The following is a 17,828-nucleotide window of genomic DNA, read 5'->3' as shown; positions in this document are numbered from 1 at the left end:
TTGAAATTTTATGGCTATTATTTTAGTGTAATGATACAAAAAGAGGTCAGAAATTATAGATGATCTATTTTATGGTTGTGAGATCTTTATACTGCTAAATTATCATAAAACCCACCAATGTGAACAAAGAAATGTAACAGGAGATAATTCTGATCTTTCATCACTAAAAACCATGGAAAAGTTCACTGAAGTCCACTAAGTTGCACTAGTGAAAATGACACAAAATACAAGAACTCCTTGAGTACTGTGTCCAGTTCTGGGACCCTCAAAGCAGGAAAGATGTTGAGCTGCTGAAGCGTGTCCAGTGAAGGGCAACAAAGCTGGGGAGGGGTTTGGAGCACAGCCCTGTGAGGAGAGGCTGGGGGAGCTGGGGTTGCTTAGCCTGGAGAAGAGGAGGCTCAGGAAAGACCTTGCTCTCTACAACTCCTTGAAGGGAGGCTGTAGCCAGGTGGGGGTTGGTCTCTTCTCCCAGGCAACCAGCACCAGAACAAGAGGACACAATCTCAAGCTGCACCAGGGGAGGTTTAGGCTGGATGTTAGGAAGAAGTTCTTCCCAGAAAGAGAGATTGGCCATTGGAATGTGCTGCCCAGGGAGGTGGTGGAGCCACCATCACTGGAGGTGTTTAAAGAGAGACTGGATGAAGCACTTGGTGCCATGGTTAGGGTGATTAGATGGTGCTGGGTGATAGGTTGGACTTGATGATCTCGAAGGTCTTTTTTACAACCTGGTTAATTCTGTATTCTGTAACTCCTTCTTTACTTGTTTTTACAGGTCTTCTTTCTTTTGGTAACGGTATGTCATAATCCTTTTTTGAGATTACTGTGTATGCATTGAAGCTATCAGTACAAGTTTCATTAGCAAAATATGCTTCTAAAAGAAAAAACCCCACTTTGCCCTTTAAAAACAATATATGGCCCCAGTTTTGTAATTGTCATTTAAAATGTGTATTCCCTGTTTATGTTTAACAAATGGCACAAAAGAGGATGAAATGGAGTAAAACAAGGTCGTAACGCTCCACTGGCACTGTTGCCTCCAGCCAGAACCAGTTTGACGTCAAGAGATCAAACAGCAACACTCTGTTTTCAGATACCTGAAACCAGTAATAAATCCATGGAAGAAAAGCATAATATTCTTCTGTATTGCATTTTCCCCTTTACAAGCCCTGCTATTAAATACTTCTTAATGATTTAAAGTAATGACTACACTGTTTTGTCTTACAATTATTCAGATATACAGTGAAGCTTGAAAGAAGTTCAAAAAATAAAAAGCTACTGTCCATAACTAAAATGAGGATAGCCCTAAGTCCCCAAACTGTTCTAAGTCTCACAGCAGTAACTGAAACACCTCTGAACTACAGATAATACTGACTCAAAACACAATCGACTATACTAAATATCTATTCATAAAAGAAAAGTGGGCTGGGTTCTTCAAATTTCATTTATAACAGCTAATTCATGGCCGTGAGCTGCATGTTGGGTTTATTTGATGATAATTAAAATGAGTATAGCATATATTAGTAGAATATACTAAGTTTTTCCTTACAGTTCTGAATAATTAAGGCTGGCATCTAATTTGCTGCGCTGAACATTTACTCCCTCTAGTATTTCTTTTTAACAACTCCCTCAACAAGCATTGTATTAAATGAAAGACAATGGAAAGGTAAGGTAAAATTACGATGAAAGCTAAAAACAGTACAAGTTTGTTATAGCTACTGAAAATAAAAATTAAAGAATAAAAGTGATAAACCCAAGAAGTAATCAGATTAAAATGTCACCGCACTCAGCTACACATCCCACAAGGTTTTAGTTTCATCCACCTTGCAATGCCATACAATTCTCATATAACAGTACTTGAAATTTTAAATTAAATAAAACTAATATTTAAAGACAAACTAATACCTTGATTCTGTACCTCTGGGATAGTCACTGTTATTCTGGCTAAAGTTGTTTTGCTGTTTCCTGTGCTTCAGGGACAATTATTCTATCTGAGAGAAGCTCCACTCATATTGGAAACAATGGGAAGCACTAGTCATTTTGCAGAAGTGCATCTTGGCTGAGGGCGACTGTGGCTTCAATCCCACTGAAAGCAATAGGAGGTAGTAGCAATTTTGGAAGAAGGAAGTTGTCTATGGAACTCTCCATAGGAGAACATCATTCATCAGCATTTGCCGAATAAGAACATTTCTGTTCTGAAGAATAACAGTAAGACAGAATCTGCAAGCCTTTAAAATCTTTTATACACAGGATTGTAGCACAAAGTGTAGGCAATAGGTATTATATGCTTAACTAGATCTTCAGTAAATACTTGAGTAAAGAAATCATATCTTTTAGTAGTCTATGGAAATCCCTAACAGATAAATTGGACCTACTTTAAGTCCAATTGCTCAACATTTATGCATTGGAAATCTGGAACAACTATTTTTGTACCCCAATCTATGTATGGAAGTTTTAGAGTGGTTTGGTACATTTGCTCTCCTAGTAGCACTTTCTAAAGCAAATGGTGACTAGAGAATCCTGCAAAGCTACAGGTGAAAATGATGTTCTTAAAATGACGCTATTATTCACCACCACCCCAGAGAGTGGTGGTGAATGGTGCCACATCCAGCTGGCAGCCAGGCACTAGTGGTGTCCCCCAGGGATCAGTGCTGGGCCCCATCCTGTTCAATAGCTTTATTGATGATCTGGAGGAGTGCATCGAGTCCATCATCAGTAAGTTTGCAGATGACACCAAGCTGGGGGCAGGAGTTGATCTGTTAGAGGATAGGAGAGCCCTGCAGAGGGACCTTGACAGGCTGGGCAGATGGGCACAGTCCAAAGGCATGAGATTGAACACATCTAAGTACCAGGTTCTACACATTGGCCACAACAACCCCATGCAGTGCTACAGGCTGGGGTCAGAGTGGGTGGAGGGCAGCCAGAGAGAAAGGGACCTGGGGGTCCTGGTTGATAGTAGGCTGAACACGAGCCAGCAGTGTGCCCAGCAATGGGGCCAAGAAGGCCAATGGCATCCTGGCCTGCATCAGGAATAGTGTGGCCAGCAGGAGCAGGGAAGTCATTGTGCCCTGTGCTCAGCACTGGTTAGGCCACACCTTGAGTCCTGTGTCCAGTTCTGGGCTCCTCAGTTTAGGAAAGATGTTGAGTTGCTGGAAGGTGTCCAGAGAAGGGCAACAAAGCTGGGGAGGGGTTTGGAGCACAAGCTCTATGAGGAGAGGCTGAGAGAGCTGGGGTTGCTTAGCCTGAAGAAGAGGAGGCTCAGGAAAGACCTTATTGCTCTCTACAACTACCGGAAGGGAGGTTGTCCCAGGCAACCAGCACCAGAACAAGAGGACACAGTCTGAAGCTGCACCAGGGGAGGTTTAGGCTGGATGTTAGGAAGATGTTTTTCACAGAAAGAGAGGTTGGCCATTGGAATGTTCTGCCCAGGGAGGTGGTGGAGTCACCATCACTGGAGGTGTTTAGGAGGAGACTGGATGAGGCTCTTGGTGCCATGGTTCCATTGATTAGATGGTGTTGGGTGATAGGTTGGACTTGATGATCTTGAAGGTCTTTTCCAACCTGGTTAATTCTAATCTATTCTATTCTGTTTCTTTAAAATCTATTTAATATACCAGCAATTGAAAACCTAAGTCAGGTTAATATAAAGTGCTTTAAATAAATTGTATTGGATTGAATTATTATTATTTCCACTTCCATTCTTTTAAGATCTCTCATTCCTGTTGCTGCAGACAAACTATCAGAAAAAGAGAAAAAGAAAGCCCTTCAGCTGCCCTTCTATGCCAGAAGACATAAATATTGATTTGACTGACCTAAAATGGCAGCATGGCCTTCATTCTTTTATAAATGCACATATGAGTGGTCATTCAATGTTGCTGACTAAAGTAATTTTAAATGTTCCCAATTCAGAGTATAAAAACTCAGCCCAGAGTTTGTGGGGGAAAAACAATTATGTCAAAATCTCTCACTTTTTAGATTTATAATTGTTTTCAATGGAATCTAAGGTATCCATTTAAACCTGAGCAAAAGCTGTCACTAGGAAACTGAATGAAAGCACTTAGAAAGCGTTGTTATTTTTCTGTATAACACACAGTAGGTTATTCTTTCTGATAGTTCAGATTATGAAATATCACCATCAGCACTTCACTCTTAACAAGAATTAGCTGTAGAAGCTCCTCCACTCATATATATAGTGGGATATTTGCTTTATGTTTCAGTATTTCCCTTGCTCTTTGTGCAAGAAAATGATCTTACTAACTCTGTGCAACAGGTTTTGGCTCTTTTCCTCTTTCTCTGACTTGGCACAACCATTAGATATACAGATCCTGAAGGACATAAGAGCTATGCACTGTAAAAACTTTACAAAAGCAACACCAGTGCACAATTTCACTTATATATCATTTCAGTGATGTAAAGATGTACTCCTAGTCCAGAATCCAGGAAGCATTTTGGAAAGACAAACACCCCACATATACTCACACCCCACATACCCCATGGCCAGTACTATTTTAAAGGCAGGCAATTAAAGTTAATACACTTGAAAAGGTTTTTTTTAACCTACCAACATTTCAAAATATTTCACATAATGATAAATAAAAGAGTCACAAGTGGTCAGTGGAATACACATGGTTAGCACAAATGTCTCAGAAAATTAAAATATTAATTATACATCATCTCAAATACAAGAGAAATCTGTGAAGAGCCTGATGACAAACAGCTTATCTTAAAACCCAGAATTTCTAGAACGGATGAATGAAAAGAGCTTATGGCACAAACATATAAAAAATGTGTGACAGATCAGACAGAAAAACATCTACTTGGGAAAGAAATACAGTCCAAAATGATAGTGTCCATTTGAATTTCTTACTATACAACTTCTGTGAGAGAAGCTGATGCAGGCTGACTTTTCCCCATCTGCTTATAATCCAGCGGGATAATGTGTAAACGTGCTTCTCTCCCCTACTTAATAACTCAGTACTTCTCACAAGCCCTGCACCCCAATTCTTAGAGAAATACCAAAAGAGTCAATGTTTGGTGGGGTGGGGTTTGTTTGGTAACCTTAGGGCAGGCTTTTTAAGTCAAGAAATTGCATGCTAACAATAACTGTGCATTTATTAAAAATATGTGCAAATTTTTGATTAATCTCCCTTTTCAGATAGATGAACATCAAGTAAATTCAGATTCCTTTTAAAACAAAGCAGATGAAAGAATATCAGTGTAGAAAGGAGTGTTTTCTGACTATATTAGAAGACAAGTCTGAAAGTTCAAAACCATTCAACCTCTTCTATCAGAGAAGTAATCAAGCAATGATTTTTAAAGACTACAATATACAACTAGAATCAACCCTAAGAGGAGAAAATGTGATATAACATGAAGATCAACATAAAGTAGTTCAGTGCATATAATTACACCAATTACATTTAGAAATTTACTTGAAGGGGCAGAGTGTACTCAGCAAGTCTGCTGATACAAAACTGGGAGGAGTGGCTCACACACTGGAAGGTTGTGCTGCCATTTGGTGAGACCTGGACAGGCTGGAGAACAGGGAGAAGGTGAACCCAGTGAAGATCAGCAAGGGCAACTGTAGAGTCTCCTGAAGAGGAATAATCTGATGCACCAGTACATGTTAGGGGTTGACCTGGGAAAAGGACCTGGGAGTTCTGGTGGACAAGTTAACCATGAGCCAGAAACACACCCTTGTGGGCAAGAAGGCAAATGGTATACCTGGTGTACATTAAGAAGAACGTGACCAATAGGTTGGAAGGAGGTTTTGCTTTCCCCCTACTCTGCCCTGGTGAGGCCACATCTGGAACACTGTGTTCAGTTCCAGGCTCCTCACTTTGAGAAACAGGGAACTACTGGAAAGAATCCAACAACGGGCCACGGAGATAGGGGACAAGGAGCATCTCTCTTGCAAAGAAAGGGTGAAAAACCTGGGACTGTTTAGAGGGGTTCTTATCAGTGCTTATAAATATCCAAAGGGATGGTGTCAAAAGGATGAAACCAGTCTCTTTTTCAGCCACACCCAGTAACAGGACAAGGGGCAATGGGCACAGTCCAGAACACAGAAAGTTCCACCAAATCACAAGGAAAACCTTTTTAACTTTAAGAGCGACAAAGCATTAGAACAGGCTTCCCAGAGAGGTCAGGGAGTCTCCTTCTGTAAGACTTTCAAATCACACCTGGATGCATTCCTGTGCAACCTGATCTAGGCAAAATTGCTTTAGCAGGGGTGACTGGACTTGATCCCTAGAGGTGCCTTTCAATCCCTATCATGCTGTGACTCTCTTTTGGAACTACATTTTCAGAAGTATCTTAATTCATATATGCTTCTAACTTGATATACATAAATGCAGGTATTTCTTTATGAATGGCTATGCAATACAGCTCATTATCACATCTAAGGCATCGCAAGCCACACACATCTGGTGCAAGACATGTAAACCTAAGCATATAGAAACATATTACAGCAGAATTTTGATCTAATTCCTGGACAGAGCCAGCAGGAAACATTTAGTTCAAGTTCTCTAGTTTACCAATGAGCCTTTCCATTTTAAACTCTCTGTCAGCTTTTGGCTATTTTTCAAAGTATGGGAAACATTCTAGTCTATATCCTGGTCTAAAATTATTGTCACACATTGACAATCTAAAGAAAAGAATCCCAAGAACTAAAGGAATTCAGCTAAAGGAAGTACTTTATTTAAATATTCTGAAACATGCAACAGTGACTTCAGTCTTTTTGTTTACGAAGACAAATTTCTAAGTAAAGGTTGGTTGTGAAGACCAAAGCTTGACATTTCAAAAATGTTCAAAGAAGGCATTTTGATGTAAAACCAAACAAAAATCTTTCTTTCCTCTAGATCAGAACTAATGTTTTCCACAGCAAACTGCATCTGTGTTGCTCTTGCAATTTCCAATGCTGAATACTTTTGATGAAAAAATCCTGAGTTCTACATTTGGCCTGCCTTCCTGTTCAGATTGTTCTTCTTCTGAAGTACTACTAAGAATAGACCAGACTGGTTAAACTAGCACATGTCACAGGCAAATAACTATCGGCATTTTTTATTTTCCCCTCACAAAATAAACAACCAAACCAAACCAAACCAAACCAGAAAACAATAAAAAGAAGGAAAAACAAAAAGAAGGGGGAGAAAAAAGAGAAGAGGATTTCCCAGGAATACTAACACCTGTATTTTCAAAAAACCCAAACACTCCAATTGCAGTTCAGTCATAAAGCAAGGAAGAGTTACAATTTAAAAAAAGGAGTAGATGCTATTGCCACATTCCCTGGAGGTGATATTGTGGTAATGGGGATAGATTAGATGACCTTTGGAGCTCACTTCTAACCTTATTTCCTACAGACTATGATATCTTCACCAAGTTCCAGAGAGAAGGCAGATAAGAGCTGATTTCTTTGGGAAGGTATTAGTTAGACTACAACCACAACAGAATCACTGCAAGAGTAAATGGATATATCATTTCCCATAACAAAAGTACTGACATTTCAGGGGAGACATACAAAGCCTAAGCAAGGCATTTTAGAGCATAATAGAAAGTATTGAGTGATGTCACTTATGAATACCTGAAATTCTGTGTTGCATTCAAGTTGCTTAAATGTTATTGGTTATTAACTTTTGGCTGAGAGCATGATGCAGTTTTGGGATTTGTAACTTTTCAGTGGCTTAGTTTTCAGAAACATCGAGACTACTGAAAAGGCTTGGAAAAGGATATGTTTTACCACATAAACTAATTACTCATTCTAGTACAGCAGGCATAGCATATGTGACCGGTATACCCCTAGTGTTCAGGTAGACTCCAGTAAGCTTTCTCTCATGTAAGTTGCTGTGGAAGGATTTTGCCCATTGAGTGAAAGAAGTATTACTTTTGTCTTTAGAAGTTTAACAGAGTTTGGTGATCTGTCTACAATTAACCATCCTCTGGTCACCCCTTACACTCCTTGTCTTCAAAATCCCTAACCCTGGCAATTTAGCTGAATGCAATTCTCTTTGAAGACGTACTTTTTCCTCTCTCCAGGCTCATACATTGGTCTTACCCAAATTGGAATGACTTTCTTGTCCTAATATCAGAGAGTCCTTGTGAAGGTATGTCCAAGCATAGAAAATAACTCCAGAGGCTGTCACTTGCAGGAAGAGACGTCGCAGGTGAATTCACCTCTGAAACTGTTCTTAAAGTGGGAAGCCTGTAAGCAATTTAATTGCTACTGATTTAAATTAAATACAGAAAACTTACATTGTCCCAAAAGATTTAAGTTGTTTCTTTTGCAGTCTGTTCACTAGAAAATGTATTATTTTTTATGTTGAGCAGTTTTGTGTTAGACATTCGTAAGATTAGTCCAGAAATATTTATGGCATAGCTTTATGCATAGCTTTATGACACTTTAATGGTAACACCTTCTATATAAACCTGAGTGGATAAGCTAACACCTCTGTATGGTACTGATATGATTGATATTAATACAATATGATAAGATAGCAAAACTGCAAATAGTGATAAGGTTTTTTTTATTGCAGCAAACAGGAATGCCATTTTTGCGCATTCCAACACAGCTGCACCAGCCATTGCTAGAAATGTACCTTGCCTATTTTTGTGGCCAATAACTTGCATGCTGCTTAGGTCATCAGTGACCATACAACGTATTTTACTATCATACAGATGCATCAAACTGCCTAAAAGGTGACTTCACTGCTTACAAAGATCAACTACAATCTGTGCATAGCAAAGACAACACAAAGCCTTATTCAGGAATTTATCACGTTCAGTGAATCATGATTCATATATAATCCATACAATACCTTCATTGAAGACATTAAAAAGGGCTAAATAAATACAGCATGAAATAAAGACTGGTGTTTTCTTCTGTGTGACAAACTGCCTGCTCATGGCTTGGATGAGCACACGCTCTGCTGGATAAAGCACTGGCTGTGTGAACAGGCCCAAAGAGTGGTGCTCAATGGAGTTAAGTCCAGCTGGCAGCTGGTCACAAATGGTGTTCCTCAGGGCTCAGTGCTGGAACCACTTCTGTTTAACATCTTTATTGATGACCTTGATGAAGATATAGAGTGTGTCATCAGTAAACTTGCAGATCACACGAAGTTAGGTGGGAGTGCATGAGGGTAGGGAGGCTCTACAGAGGGACTTGAATAGATTGGATCAATGGGCCAATGTTAACGGGATGAGTTTCAAGAAGGCCAAATGCCAGGTCCTGCACTTGGGTCACAACAATCCCAAACAATCCTACAGGCTTGGGGAAGTGTGACTGCAAAGTTGTCTGGCAGAAAGGGACCTGGGGCTGCTAATCAACAAGCAACTGAGTATGAGCAAGCAACGTGCCCAGGTGGCCAAGAAAGCCAATGGCATCCTGGCTTGCATTAGAAATGCTGTGTCCAGCAGAAGTAGGGAGGTGACTGTCCTCTTGTGAGGCCACACCTCAAGTATTGTGTTCAGTTTGGGGCACCTCAATACAAGAGAGAAGTTGAGGTGCTGGAGTGAGTGCAGAGGAGGGCAACAAACCTGGTGAAGAGCCTGGAGAATAAATCTTATGAAGAGTGACTGAAGGAGCTGGGGCTGTTTAGTTTGAAGAAGGGGAGGCTGAGGCTCTCTACAGCTACCTGAAAGGACATTGAAGAGAGGCTGGTGCTGGTCTCTTCTCACAGGTAATTAGTGATAGAACAAGAGGGAATGGCCTCAAGCTGTGACTGGGTAGGTTCAGACTGGACATGAGATAAAAAAAATTCACAGCAAGAGTGGTCAGGCATTGGAATGTGCTGCCCTGGGAGGTGGTTGAGTCACCAACCCCAGATGTGTTTAAAGGTCATTTGGATGTGGTGCTTGGGCATATGGTTTAGAAGTGAACCTTGTAGAGTACGGTTATTGGTTGGACTTGGTGATCCTGAGGGTCTTTTCCAACCTGAATGTTTCTGAGATTCTGTGATTTATGGGATATGATTGTCTACATGTCAACTGAACCACTGCAATTAAAGTAGAATCCTCTCCAGCAATACTGAAGGAGATAGCTCTACCTAAAACCACCTTGGTGTAAAAGCAAGGGGATAGGATGCAAAAGAATAATGAAGGCAAAAGAATAATGAAGAGGTGATCGGGCACAACCAGCACAGCTTCACCAAGGGCAAATCCTGCCTGACAAACCTGGTGGCCTTCTATGACAAGGTCACAACATTAATAGATGAAGGCTGAGCAACTGAGGTCATTCAGCTGGACTGAGCAAAGCCTTTGACACTGTCCCACACCACATCCCGGTCTCCAAGCCGGTGCAGGATGGGTTCCATGGATGGAGCATTCAGTGGATAAAGAACTGGCTTCATGGCTGCACCCAAAGCGTGGCTGTCAATGGGTCCATGTCCAAGTGGAGGCCAGTGACAAATGGAGTCCCTCAGGGATCAGCACTGGGAGCAGGCTTGTTTAACATCTTTGTTGGTGCCATGGACAGTGGCACTGACTGCACCCTCTGCTAGTTTGCTGATGACACTGAGCTGTGTGGTGCAGCTGATATGCTGGAGGGAAGGGATCCATCCAGAGGGACCTTGACAGGCTGGAGAGGTGAGCCCATGACAACCTCATGAGGTTCAACAAGACCAAGTGCAGGGTCCTGCATCTGGGTCAGGGCAATCCCAGGCACCAATATAGGCTGGGCAGGGACTGGCTTGAGAGCAGCCCTGAAGAGAAAGTGCACACTGGTGGCTCATGTTGAGCTTCTCATCCATCAGCACCCCCAAGTCCTTCTCTTCAGGGTTGCTCACAAGCCTGACTCTTTAGAACTAGAGCAATTCTCAGTCTTCAGGGTCTCATGCTGCTGTCTGTTAGCAGACCAGTTCCCTGATTATTTTTTTTTCTGTTTTGCTGTTCTTGCTACAGACCTTGGATGTGCTCTCATGTTCCTTACCCACTATTCATTGCAAGTATCACCACACACTGATACTTTAAGTTATGCTCTTGAAACCCTGAAACTACCTTGTTATCAGACTTACTGTCAGCTAGACAAATTTCTACTCCTTATTCTTTCACTATTGCTTGCAAGGAAAACAACACCTGTCCACTTCCTCTATTATAACTCTTTCAAGCTCATGCCAAGCCCCCAACTGAAAACACTCTTCCCATACATGTTTGACAACTTCACATAAACAAAGTGCACCTTGCATCACTCCACAGCTATTTTCAACCTTTTACATCCATCTGTTCCAAGAAGAAATGGCAGTTCCCCGACCAAGAAATCATCTGGTAATAATTACACATGGCCATACTTCTTTCCCTATAAATATGGAACTATGTAGGTCCTCCAATGCCATTTCCTATCTTCATCATTAATCTTCTTTTACACAACGCCAACAGGTTGCAAATTCTTGTCTCATAACTGCTATATTTATAATTTACCAGTTTTAAGTAGAGGTCAGAGCCTAACTCCTTGCTCTTTTTACAATAGGCACTTCATCATTTTACTTTTGTATTCAGCAGTCCTTTGGACTGAGCATACAGGAATGTAAGACATAAACCCAATCTTCATGTTACTTAAACATGTACCTGCTAAGCTGTAGCCTTTGACATTAATAATCTTACTGGGAAAAATCTCTGATAAATGTGAAGATTTGCTTAGCTATGTTATCTTATGGCAAAGTGTCTCTGGCAAGCCTACCACGAGTCCACCAAGTAGTATGTTTTTCTTCAAGCAAAGATATTCAAGTGAAGAGGGAAGACTGGGGACAGCAGCATTTCCTTATGTCAAAAATCTGTCCTTTTTGGCAATTTGGATGACATTTTGAGCATTTCTGACAAGCACTGACAAACTCCTTCACAGCTACTGTTAATATGAAACCAGAGTAAAATGTCTCTAGATAATCTCTTAGATTTATCTATCTGTGCATAATTTTGAGATGTTAATTGAAGACTTCAGAGAAAGCTACTTGCCTATAAACAAAAGTCCATTTAGGTCAAGAACACCTCAATGTACTGAATGGAAGGCCACACCACTGCAAGCTCGTAGTCTTAACAATCCCCTGTTGCGTCTTACCATAAGCTGTTTTTCTAGTGTATAGACCATAATTTATCAGTGGTCAGAAAATAGCATTTTAATCAAAATAACATCCACAGAGCAATATATTTAGCATGTTATTTTGATTACATACTCTAAAAACTACATATGAACCTCCCAATTTACTTCAGTCATGTCTCTGGGATGTTACGGAAACATGACTGAAACAAGAAACCTGCTATAAATGCAGATTAAAAGTCCATACAAAACCACAATTTAAAAGTGATTTCTCTGTGCTCACAGATTTAACACTGAATTGCCAGGCTTGGATAACACTGATATACAGTGTCCAGTAGTTTGCCTAGGCTAAAAACAACTCACACAGACAGGAATTCAGGGCAATCATTCAGTCCCAAAGGAGGATAGATGTGGAAGTGTTTTGCCTGACAAATTAGTAATGTCCCTGATATGAGCATTTGAGATGACAGAAAGAGCACTCTGATGACATGCATCACCTATACTCTGGTAAAGAACATCCCTGTCAAGGAAATTGTCTCTGTAAAATCATTTAAGCTGCATTTTATACAACTTTGCAGTACAAATTAATAAAAGTAGAGGAGAAAAACCACAAGCCAGTGTTCTTAACTTTCTAAAGCAAAACTTCTACATAATAAGGGGTGTCAATAACTTTCTATATGAAGTAACCAGTTCCTCTGTCTTCTGAACACGAGCCAGCAGTGTGCCCAGGTGGCCAAGAAGGCCAATGGCATCCTGGCCTGCATCAGGAATAGTGTGGCCAGCAGGAGCAGGGAAGTCATTGTGCTCCTGTACTCAGCCCTGGTTAGGTCACACCTTGAGTCCTGTGTCCAGTTCTGGGCCCCTCAATTTAAGAAGGACTTTGAGACACTTGAGCGTGTCCAGAGAACAACGAGGCTGGGGAGAGGCCTTGAGCACAAGCCCTACAAGGAGAGGCTGAAGGATCTGGGATTGTTTAGCCTGGAGAAGAGGAGGCTCAAGGGAGACCTTGCTGTCTGCAACTACCTGAAGGGAGGTTGCAGCCAGGTGGGTGTTGGTCTCTTCTCCCAGGCAACCAGCACCAGAACAAGAGGACACAGTCTCAAGCTGTGCCAGGGGAAGTTTAGGCTGGAGGTGAGGAGAAAGTTCTTCCCAGAGAGAGTTGTTAGCCATTGGAATATGCTGCCCAGGGAGGTGGTGGAGTCACCATCCCTGGAGGTGTTCAAGAGGGGATTGGACGTGGCACTTGATAGGTTGGACACGATGATCTTGAAGGTCTCTTCCAACCTGTATTATTCTATTCTATTCTATTCTATTCTATTCTATTCTATTCTATTCTATTCTATTCTATTCTATTCTATGCCATGCCATGCCATGCCATGCCATGCCATGCCATGCCATGCCATGCCATGCCATGGTTTAGTAGTCATGAGGTGCTGGGTGACAGGTTTGACTTGATGATCTCTGAGGTCTTTTCCAACCTTATTGATTCTATGATTCTATGAAGCTGAATGATGCTAAAGCTAAGGGGGGGTGGGGGTGGGGGGTGGGAAGTGTCTTGTATGAAAAATTATGCCAAACTCCTTGTTCTAAGTAGCACATATTTTAACAACATACAGAGAGTTTTACTTCCATGTTCTCTTACTGAGCCCACTGTAATTGAACTGTGCAAACAGTGAAGCAAAATGGAATTACATTGTTTCAGAAGACTTACAACATAACCCCCATGTTTCAAAAAAGGCACAAGAATGGCTTTTCACATTTTCCTCGATGCCAAAAATAATACAGCTGAGTTTATGATCAATTTTTACACAAGATGTTACTAAAAGATTAAAACTGTTGTGATATTCAGGCTGTGAAAGTTAACTTCGTTCACTCACAACAAATCTGCTTTAAGATGATGTAATCCAGTACTGATTCTCCTAATTGCTTTGCTTTTGCCACAGGCCATAAATGTGTCAGTTCTCTGCTCTTGATTGCTACTGTAGTACAGCAGTAAAACAAGTAGAACACACATGGCTGTCGAATGCTTTGGTTACTAGTCATAAGTGTTAAAGCAGATTAAAAGTTGTTGAAAGGTCATATTTGCAAGTGAAGTGAAACAAGGACCATACTGGTCTGTATCTCTTCACACAATACAGTTCCTGCTTTAAAAGCTCAATATGCAAGAGGATATTATTATATCCTCTGCTTTAAAAAATGTGCTTATTTAATATTAATTAATCTCTTTACTCCGATACACATCAACTGATGCGGACAAGGAACAAATAAGGAAAATTTTAAATAGACAGGAATGTCTGGGCAGAAGATACTCAACCTCGTCACTCACCACAAAATAATTATGTCTTAATGTACAGTTGATAAGGACTATGAACTCTGAACTGAATAATGCTTTTCTGATAACATGCTCATTTCTTTTCCTTGCAGTTCCAACTTTCCAGACAGACCCCCAGAACTGTAAACAACTTGTTGTCAGAGCTGAGCTTTTATAGTCTTGAGGTAAATTCCAGTCCACTGTTACCAGTGTTTCAGTCTGCTAGTGCTATCTAGACCTTTGTGTTTGGGTTAAGGTGCTTGACTGTGTTCACAGTGTGGACCACCATTACCTGTTTACATATAAATCCATGGTGATAAAACTATGACTTCCAATGCACTACTGCACTGCTATTTTGTTGGGAAACATCTGTGCTAGTTCGACCTTGAAGGGCTTTCTGTTGTTTGTGTAGCAATGGGGTAGGAGTTGTGGGTGCTTGGTATGCTGAAGTCAAGCTGCCCCTGAGAAGGAAGGCAAACAAGATAAGGAGTAGCGAAGATCTGGGAAAGAGAGCAATTAAGAAATTCCATAAAGTAGTGAAAACAATGATGTAACCTTTTAGGAAGTAACCAACAGTGTGTGTTAAATTAGAATAGAATTAACTATGTATAAGATAAGGCTATAAATAAGGACGTGTGGAACAATAAAGTCGGATTTCGTTGATCATATTGATCGTTTGCGACCCCTTCTTGCGACAAGTGGCGCCTGAACACGGGACCCCACAGAGAGGGTTCGACCCCACAGAGAGGGTCATAGGCTCACAGAGAAGTCTGAAGGTTCCTCGAGGACTAAGTGTACGTTCAAGAGCGCGGAGGCAAGGAGCCGGCCCGGAATAGCAGTACCGGAGGCTGATCGCTCGGACAAAGAGAAGGAGCATCGCCTGGGAGCCGAAGACGTTGTAGACCTGGAACTGCTGATATAGAGACTGTGCGCACAGGTACTAACGCTAGTGACGCTAGTATGGACAGGCAGGCAGCGTATGATTTGTTTAAGTGCTTTTTAGAAAAGCGAAATATTAAAGGCATTGATTTAAAGAAAGAATTAGAGCCTTTGTTAGAATATGCTGAGAAGTTGGGGTATTTTAAAGATCCCAGCGATGTTTTTGATAGAGCATTGTGGAAGGAGTTAGGACAAGATTTATGGATGAAAAGTATAGACGATGATAAGGCTGCTAAGAAGAACAGTAAGCCATGGAGAGCGGTTATGGTAACACTCGATCAGCATGCTGCAGAACAAAAAGCTGCTATTCAGGCACGGCAAAAAATTACAACCAAATGGGGAAGAGGAGCAAGGGGCAGAGTCGGCAGGCCGACGGCAAACTCGGGCGGGCCGGCATCGGCGGCCCTGAGGAAAGGAGCGGCTGACACTGAAGGGTAACAGCTCGCGGCAGTGAAGTTCGCGGACGTCGGTGAATACGGGAAAAGAGGCAGCGCTCTCCTTATTTCAATGCTTTTTAGAAAAGCGTAAGGCGCAGATATCGCCAGAAGTAATTCCTGGGCTTGTGGCCCATGGATCCGCTTTTAGGGTATTTCCCGAGCGGAGATAGTTATTTTGATGAAACTTGTTTGGACTATGGAAACAGACTGTGGGACTGGGTCACTATCAAGCTGCAAAAGCCGTGGCGAGAATGCATAAACTGTATTAAAAAATATAAACTAGAACAGCGAATGGCTGCTGCAGTTACAGCGAAAATTGTCGGGAAGAGATGCAGCCCTAGTTCTATCTGAGTTGCAGCCGGACGATGTGTTTCAAAGTATCGGCCGATCGACCGGGGCCGCCCCCGATACATCTTCGGCGGCCACATGGCGTTTTGCCAGCCACCACCACTACCGTCTGCACCCAGCGGGGAAAAAGCCGAGAAAAGGCAGCTCAGTGCGTTCGATCTCGTTCATCAACACCTTCCTCTGATATCGCCAGCGAGGGCTCGGATTCGGAGACAACAACACCGCCAGCGAGGAGTTCAAGCAGCGTCGACTTTGTTTTACGGCCCCTCTGAGAAACAGCGGAGCGCTTGGGGGCTCGCGGTGACGGCGTTCTTACCACCGCACCCCGCCCGCGATGGCTCCGACCAAGGCAGTACCGACTGACGCACCACTGATACCGGCACTGACAGCAGCGGCAGCCCAGTGGCGGCCGCTTGCCCGGCCCCCACCTCTTTCCCTCGCAGAGGCTCGCACCAGCGACCCCCCTTCCCAGTGGATTCAGCCGCGACTCTGCTCTGATTTAAAGCGACAGTGCTTAATTTTCTCATTCCTGGTTGTAATGTCTTTCAGAGATTTGCTATTTAGAGTTTTGCTAAGTTTTTGTAATAAGAATGATGATTGGTACGCATTTGGTACTTGTGGGTGGTTAATACATAGTGATTGTGCTAAGGTGTGAAGATTTGTTATTTAGAGTTTTGCTGGGTTTTCCTGGTGAGCGTGATGAATGGTATGCATTTAGTACTTGTGGGTAATTAATGCATAGTGGTTGTATTGAGGTGTGCGTACTTAGTGATGAGTTCACCTTGTGAGATTTTCTTTTCGGTTCGAACCTTCTTAGTTGTGTGCCTTGGCATTTCAAAGGAGCTCCATGTAATATTGTAATAATGTTAAGGTTTGTAGTGAATAGGTATTCATTTTCTAAGGTATTCTTTAGCTAATGTAACGTCTTTAGATTTCTTTCTTAGACATAGCCTACTAAAAAAAAAAAAAAAAAAAAAAAAAAAAAAAAAAAAAAAAAAAGGTGTGAACAAAAGGGTAACAAATGCAAAGAACAAAAATTTTAAAATGGTAAACAAAAAGGTGACAAGTGCAAAGAAAAAAGTTTAAACATACAAAATGTAACAGGTACAAAAACTCTGGATACAAAAAATAGAGTACTAAATAACAGAATACTGAATACCAGAATAATAAACAAGAAGAGCAACAATAAAAAAAAGAATATTAAAAACAAAATATGACAAGCTAAAAAATCATAAGGATTGCTGACAACATAGCTGTTAACAAAAGTATAAGAATTGCTAGTAATTAATAAAAAATAAGGATTATCAAGACTACTAGGTTAAAACAAAAACTCTGTAAAAAGAAGACGTCAAGAAAGTTAAAATGCACAATAGTAATAAAAGGAATTAATAGAAAAGCAGGTTACAAAATATAATAAAAAAGCAAAGATACAAAATAAAAATAGAAAATAGATTAAATGAACTAAAGATGCAAAAAAAAAAAAAAAAAATTGAAGAATATAAGATCAAATAAAATAAAGGATTAAATACTGGATTAGAAAAAAAAGGGGTTAAAATAAAAGGTGATTAGAATAACAAATTAAAATACAGATTGAAAGTTACAATGACAAAATGCAAATGGTAATTAGGAAAGTAAACAAGAGATAAATTTTAAAAAACAGATAAGTAGGTCGCCTCAAGCTTTCTTTCCTGCTACCTGTGATCATCGCAATAAACAACGGCAGAGGAATCAAGACCATGAGGACACAGCATCTCCCATGAAGCTGAACATCGATCAT

The 17,828-nt window shown here is 41.0% G+C and overlaps 1 protein-coding gene across 1 annotated transcript in view; it reads right to left on the bottom strand.

Annotated features, from left to right (window-relative positions):
* CAMKMT (calmodulin-lysine N-methyltransferase) overlaps positions 1-17,828 on the bottom strand; it is a 245,010-nt gene that overhangs the window by 73,090 nt on the left and 154,092 nt on the right. The window lies entirely within an intron of this gene.

Source organism: Dryobates pubescens, chromosome 16 (genome assembly GCF_014839835.1).
Source record: "Dryobates pubescens isolate bDryPub1 chromosome 16, bDryPub1.pri, whole genome shotgun sequence".
NCBI lineage: Eukaryota > Metazoa > Chordata > Aves > Piciformes > Picidae > Dryobates > Dryobates pubescens.
Note: the sequence above shows the minus strand (reverse complement) of the source record. Positions and strands in the feature narration are given on the sequence as shown.